The sequence below is a fragment of the Polyergus mexicanus genome, unplaced genomic scaffold (genome assembly GCF_030449975.1).
Source record: "Polyergus mexicanus isolate NDT 795.1 unplaced genomic scaffold, iyPolMexi1.0 SCAF_6, whole genome shotgun sequence".
Classification (NCBI taxonomy): Eukaryota; Metazoa; Arthropoda; class Insecta; order Hymenoptera; family Formicidae; genus Polyergus; species Polyergus mexicanus.
Genome location: NW_027223326.1, coordinates 2,981,054 through 2,988,899, shown reverse-complemented (window position 1 = coordinate 2,988,899; position 7,846 = coordinate 2,981,054).

Genomic DNA, 7,846 nt, shown 5'->3' with positions numbered 1-7,846 from the left:
CCGGCTCGCGGTAAGCCGATATACGTCTCAATAACAATGACGGTGACCTTTGCGTTGAAATACCGAATATCTAACTCGAATGACTCGCGGAAACTAATAGCGGGCTCAGAGACACCCGATAGATTTCTTGTACGAATTTTTAGGATTTCGCTTCCTCCTGACTCCAATTTCTTACAATACTCACAAAACACGCGCTAACAATACACAGAAACAATACGGAAACTATCGATAACGACTGTGGTGTACGAGTCGCGCGGCGCAATATTTCGCGCGAGTCGGAATATCGATCGCGCAATCGCAAAATCCCGATAATGCGCAACATACAATTATTACAAACGCGAGACTAACATTAATGACTGTCGGCGGCGGCGAAATGAATAGAGAGAGTCTATTCTACATAATTCGGATGAGCGACATGTGCCCGTCGGCCGTGCGACTTAATCTACCAAAACTATTCACCAAATTAATCCACCAAAACGCGTGGCTCGACAACTATTAAGGGCGGGACTCATCCGAATTAATTACCCACAATAAATCGGCAGCAAACTCGGGTCGACGACGCTCGACCCACCGGCAGGAATATTTCGGCTCTTTCCTTAGCGATCTCGTTCTCGCTCGTACGCTCTGGGCGATCTGCGTCCTTCCTCAAGGCTCGCCGAACAGTGCCGAGCGAGAGTCCTGCAGGAGACACGCCGGCGCGATAAATCGCTATCGTGCCACTTGTGGCGCTTTCGCGTTACGCAGGGCCGTCCTGCGGTCCTCGCGATCCTTGTTGTCATCACGGCCGTGTTAGTGGGTTCATCGCCCCGGAGTTTCCAAGATTTTCTTGTTTGGCTTAAAGGTGCAGGCTTACGGCTGCGCCCGATCGGCTCTCTTTCCTATTTGATCGAATAGGTTCCGGATTGAAAGTCCGCTCGTCGCTCCGTTCTTGGGACTTCCTCGCTTCGTGCGGGTGGGGTGGCCTCCCCTTTGGCTGGATTATTCCGGCCCTCCGCTCTCTTTTCCTGCCGTAAGAAATATACATTACCGGCAGCGATGTTTACTAGCCACCAAAAGTGTTTTTTAATAATTGACAATTACGACCTGACGTCTCCTGTTTCCTTGGCGTCCTGGACCCCCGCTCTTGGCCGTTGCTCTTCTCTCTTCCTCTCCTTCCGCCGGATGGAATCCCGCCGCTCGACCTCGTGCCGACAACCAATTCGCGGCCTCATCTCGAGCTTACATTTTCAATTTTTCCTAACCGAAAGTCAAATCCCGCTGATCTGACCATCGGGCCGCTCTCTCCCTACATTAGGAAGACGCAGGCCCCCGAAAAACCGCCCCCGATCGGGCCATTCGGCCCTTGTGACGGACGTCCCAAAAACGTCACGTCACAATATATATAAATATTGAGAAAAAGGGGAAATAGAACGATATGGAGGGAATTGTTATAGAAGTAGAAAGAGAAGATTTTCCTTCAAGACCTGGTAGCTAAGTATAAATGCTAATCATGATATTACACCAGGATCCTGGCTAATCACACCTAGGGACTCGTAAAAGGGGAAGGATTGCTTAAGTCTAACAATAAGCATGAATGTCAATCTTAACAGTGTTCAAGATCCTGATTAATCAAACTTACGGATTCGCAAAGGAGAAAGCATTGCTTGTGTCCAGCAATAAGCATGAATGCCAATCTTGACAGTGTTCAAGATCCTGGCTAATCAAGCATACGGACTCGCAAAGGAAGAAGGTTCAAAGAAGAGAATATATTTAATAACCAGAATTTAATTTAATACTAATACTAACAAATGTATGTGCTTGGATATTACTTGAAAATTTGAATTTAATAACAAACTGTTTTTTTTAAGAGGAAGGAAAAAATAAAGTAAGAGAAAGATAGAAAACAAAAAAAATAAAATTCTTTGGTAGACTCACTATTTGTTATGCGAAGATAATGAATATAAAAATTTTGCTAGATAAGCAAGCCAAGATCTATTTCATGGACTCGGCTGTGCGGAAAGGGTGGCTCGGAGATCTGCTTGGTTCCGGTGGTGTTCGTTCAATCCATTCAAAGGTACACCATTTGTCACTTGCCCGCACGAATTTTGTAAAATTTCAATTTGTATAGCGTGAAATTCCTTGCACTAGCACAATCGCAGAGAGAACTTGTGAAAATAGACAAACTTTCGAAGACTTCATAAATCAGCGCGAGCTGTAGACAGATTTGGTGCGACGGTTCGAGTCGAGAAGCGAAGATGAACTGATTTTTCTGAGGGAAGATTGTAAGTCGAATCTTGGCGTCTCTTCGCGTACCCTCTCCATTAGGCAAGCAATATTCTTTTTTAACGAATCAATCTTTAAAATGGTGCTCCTCTCATGAGTTGAGGGCGTCTCCTTTCCAAAAGAAGGTCCAAGAGATTGCATTTATTGGTGTAGGCTTTTGTTTTTAAAAATTAAGTCTCGCCCACTGGAGAGTCCGCCATGATCGGTCAAGTTGACAGTTTTATTATTCACTTGAGTTTTATCTCAAGCAGATAACACGCAAGCGTGGTCTAGCAGGCGAGCACATGGTGTTAAATGTTGCGAGTTTCAGTCGCAGATCATAGTTACATCTATAAGATATCACTCTAATTCTTAGAAGGGCTTTTATTCGACTCTTCCTATGAAACGTTTTCACTAGAGGACTTCCAAGAAAAAATATTATTTGATCTATTTATTTGTCTTTTGCATGCGCACTGTTTAGATTTTGAGCCTTCTCATGGTTCGAGTATCTTTTAGTTGCTGTTTAAAATTCTTGGTCTCCTAGGGGACTTTTGTTCGAATATTTATCACGCATGGTTTATATTCTGAAATATTAGTCTCGCCTGCTAGATATTCCTTTAGTTTATTGCTTATGCTAAGTAAAAAGAGTTCCAGAGCGTAGGCGTTTAATATTACGTAAAAGAAAAAAATCGTGGAATTCACCGGACGTAACATAAGGATATCATATTTTATAATGTTATGAATAGCAGATACTGGGAAATCAATGAATATGTTTACGCCAGTATTAATGGAAAATTACATGGGTTTATTCATATAAAAATACACTACGGTAAAAGTGATCTTACACGTACGATACCTCGGAGACTTCTGATCAAGTGCGCGGATTGAAATGCAGTCGCTCATCGAAGTGTTGGCCGCGGGGTGTGAAAAGGTACAATTCGGGATATGCGGAGATAATAGAGAATATGCACGCGCAATCAGCAACTCAATATTCGATTCTAAGAACTGTGCAGGTAACTATAAAACAAACGTCGCCGCCTCAGATGCTTAGCTTTGATAATATATCGGAATGTCTATCTCAATATTTCCAACACACCCTTTAGATTGACATGACTGATATCCTTACGCACTAATTAATCTCTCGTTACATCTAGCATTTCCCTTAAATTCTCAAAATTGCTTAACGGTTTAGTATATATATATATAAATTATCTGTTTTTTGGTATGAATATAATGTAACTCAAATCTTTTTTCTTCATAATATTGTCGTACAAAATGATTGCTTACGTCTTGTATTTACTTCTCTTATGAAACTCAAGGTTTTTTATAAGTCTAATAGCGCTTTGCTTATCAATATACATTTTCGGAATTCCCATTTTTGCTCTAACTAAATCTTTCATTAATCTATTGATCCAAATGAATTCTTTGGTTGTTTTACTAGCAGCAACATATTCCGACTCGGTTGTAGATAACGCTACGGATTTATCGCTGCATCCCCAAGTTTTATTACTAGACCGCTCGTGGATTTCCTAGTTTGTTTGTCTCTGCAAAATCTGCATTGCTAAAAGCTACTAAATTAGATAATGCTCTGAGTCCTTTTAAACTTAATCCCGTAATCAATTGTTCCCTTAATATATTTATTTATTATGTTACGTCCAGACTCGGGGAAGGATGAGTCGACGGAAGGGCGTAACAATTATTTTTATCCCGAAGTTTAAACGTCTCGTGGCGTTTGGAATCGGGTCGAACGAACTGACAGGTCCGCAAAGCAGGTAAACGACTGAGTCGCTATTACACTGTTTTCGGAAGTTCGCTCGGCGGTCCCTTTTTGGTAAGAGAATTTAATCTCTTTTACGCGGGATGGGACCAAGTGCGATCTTTATCTAGGAACGAGTGGGGGATTAATAAAGGGTTACTTTGATTTTAATTAACAAAGTATAAATTTATGCATTTTAAGATTAATGATAGGTATACATGATTATATAAAAAAAATAAAAATATAATACTTGTTGTGTTCTTAGTATGTGAGTATGTACATGTATATGTGTGGCTTTTAATTTGCAGGTGTTACATTAATACGGAGGGCATCAGTCAGAATGACAAGGGAAAGTTTTATCGTTAAATTTTAAGTTCTGATTGGTTAATACAATATAACAATATATTTGATTAAAGGATAAAAAAAATAAAATCAAAATCAATATGTATAAGTAAATTAGCGTATATGTTAATAACGGTCGGAAGTATAAAATTGATCGCTCGCATACGTGTTAGATTAAGATCAGGAGTTAAAACTTTCTAAAATTTATCGCCGGAACGGGTTGATTATTTAAAAGAATAAGACATTCTTCGGAAAGTTTTGATTTAAATAAGAAACAAGACAAAAAGGAGGAAAAGAAATATTATTCAATTAAACTTACTTTTTTAAATAGTAATTCAGAGATGGAGAGGTGGTAAATTTGTACGGTGTTTCGCTTTGCGTTTCATGTCGATAGCCCGATGTTCGATTTGTGGTTGATCTGGAGATAATCCCAAGTGAGGACACTGGTGGCACAAGTGCCTAACTCACGAATTACGGTGCAAAAGCACAAAGTAAGACTGTGTGAAGTTGAAGACCGGATAAATAGTGTGTCTAAATGTCTCTTTGAGTCCCCTTTTTATAATTCTCTTTTCGAGGTGTATTCTAATTCCAAGAGCGGGAATCTTTCAAAAACTTCAACGAATTGGAATTGTGTAGAAGTGAAGATTCTTCATCTTAACGAATTAAAAATTGTGCTAGTGTCCTTATTAGGCGGGGTGTTTCTCCTACTTTTCGAATTTTTACCCGTGGTGATTGTCGATTGGTGATCTCGATATCAGTTCAAGTCTCTTGAGCATTAGATTTCCCTTGTGCACGTGATCTGATTAGAAAAAGTCTTACTTCCTTATTATTATTTTTATCAATATTAACGCAGCTGTGTTTACTGAATATTTCGTCACAGAAGTTTCGTCATTATTGATTTAGTTGTGTTTGTCAGATATTCTCTTAGGAAGAATTTTATTATCTTTTCGATATCAATTTATTCTTCCGCTGGAAAATTCTATTGCGAGGGTATCTACTGATTTTTTATTTACTTTTAGGCGACCGGCGCGGTTTCGTTATCGGTTTCTCGCGTCTTTCTCATGGTTACTCATAGATATAGATATTGACAAGAGACTAAATGTTTAAAGAAATGCATGGCGCAAGATGCTCTATTTACCGACTAAGTTTTATCACCAATCGATTATCGTTGCCGCAACGTTGCGGAAGGAAGGAATCGTGGAGTCGCCAGGACCTAACAATTGTTTTTACGGTATTCCAGTGTTGTTTGCTTGGTGATCCAGCATATTTACTCACTACGTTCTCCACATAAGAAATATCTAGCTTCGTTACCATAGCGAGGTAAAGTAAACTGCCCACCACTTCTTTGTAAGATACATTGATAGCCTTCTTGTTATTTTCAGGATCTTGTAGATTCAGATCCTGATGCTAATCTGCCGGTATCGCCACAGTATTTGCATCCTCCATTCGAAAACGCTCGATTATCCTCGCTGCGTATCTGGTTTGATTGACGAATAATGACACATCTAGAAAACGTTTTATTTCCATACTTAGAAAAAGATTTAAAAGGGTTATTGTTATTTCAATTTTAGCTGCCAAGTACTCTAGGATCTCGTCGATCTTTCGCTCACAGATCGATACGATTAGACCGTCGTCTATATATATCGTGAGGATTAATCTCTCTCCGTTGTCATCTAATATGAAGATGCATGTAACTGCTTTGCTTGCCTTTAGATTAAAATCTTTCACACATTGTACGAATTTTTGACTCCAACATCTAGCAGATTGTTTAAGGCCGTACAACGCCTTCTGAAGTTTACAGACTCTTCTTGATCCGTTTTTATAGCTCTTGGGTTACGTCATATACATATTTTTAGTTAAGTTCCCATTTAGAAAAGCAGTTTTAATATCGGAATGTGCCAGTTGCATATTTGTTGCTGCTGCAATTGCCAGAATCGATCTGATTGAGCCAAACTTCACCACCGAGTACATTTCTCCATGATCAATGCCTGGCATCAGAGTGAAACCCTTCAATATCAATCTGGCTTTGTATTTCCCACTATTCCTGTATTCCCACTAGTCCTTCTATTCCTGGTTTGTACTTAAAAATCCATCGATTTGCGAGTATTTGCCCTTTGCTTGGTGGCTCCACTAATTTCCACACTTGATTTTTGTGTAAAGAATCTATCTCTTCTTTCATCGTCTTTTTCCACAGTTCTGTTTCCTTACTTTGTATTGTCGGTGCATGATAGGCTGCTTGCTCTCTGCGATAAAAAGATTGTCTACGTTTAGTTCGTATTCGTCATACCCGTTTGGACTGCGGATGTTTTCTCTATTTTGTAGTTGTCAACCCTCTTTATTAGTTCTTCTTTAGGAAGAATCCTGCCTATCCTGCCATGCTTCTGCATTTTCAGACTTTTGTTTTTCCTCCTTGAATACTTTTTCATGTTCCTCTGGTTGTTGGTTTATATCAAGCTGTTCCTCGTCCTCGAGTATTTCTTTATATTCGTCTGGTTGTTGGTTTGCATCAGACTCTTCTTCGTCCTCTGATATTGTCATTTCTTGCACTTTGGCAGTCTTATTCTCTTCTTTAGCTTCAATCTTTGTCCCAGACTTTTCCGATAAAAACTTTATGTCTCTGCATTTCTCTATTCTGTTTCCAGTTTCGAAGAATACTCTCTATCCTTTGGCGTTTTTGTAATATCCAAGACTCTTTTCTTGGTTTTTGGACTCCATTTGGTTCTCTTTTCCTTAGGTGCGTGTGTGTAAACTTAAGTTCCGAATATCTTGAGTTCAAGTTTGACCGTCGCTTTTCCAAACCATAATTCATATAGAATCTTTCTTGGTACCGAACTCGTTCTTGTGCGGTAAGCACATAGACTGTTGTATGGACGGCTTTAGCCTATAGATTCAACAGCATAGAATCAGCCCTGCCGCCGGTTTGCACTTTTCGGCCGATCTTAGCTGCTGCCATCTTCACTCCTTTTGTTTAATAATATCTAGGCTGCTCGCAGAGACGTAAGACGTTTGAACTCAGGGACGGTATCAGTTGTAAATCATATAGGGCTTTAGCATGTATAGTTACGCGCGCTGTTTACTATTTACAGAGTTATTATGTTTATTATTATTATGTTATAAAGTTAAAGGTAACACTAAAATAAAAAATATATATGTTAATTATATATACAGGGTGTCCCATTTTAAAGGACCCATTCAAATACCTCTGAAACATTGCGTTAAATCGAAAAATGTTTCAAACAAAAGTTGTGTGGCTTTAAGGGGGCCATAAGATGGTGACAATGATTTGACCTTGGAAAATTAATTGAAGGTCATGTGAAGGTCAACTTTAAAGTCTTAAATGGAAACCCCCATTTTTTATTTAGTATTCTTATAGATGACATCGAGAGCTTTCCAAAAAACTATAATAAAGTATTAGTGCAAAAAAGAAAACAAATAATTGTTTTAAAAAATACATTGTAAATAATTTTTTTAAAAACTATTATTTTTTTATACTAATTGATTTGTATC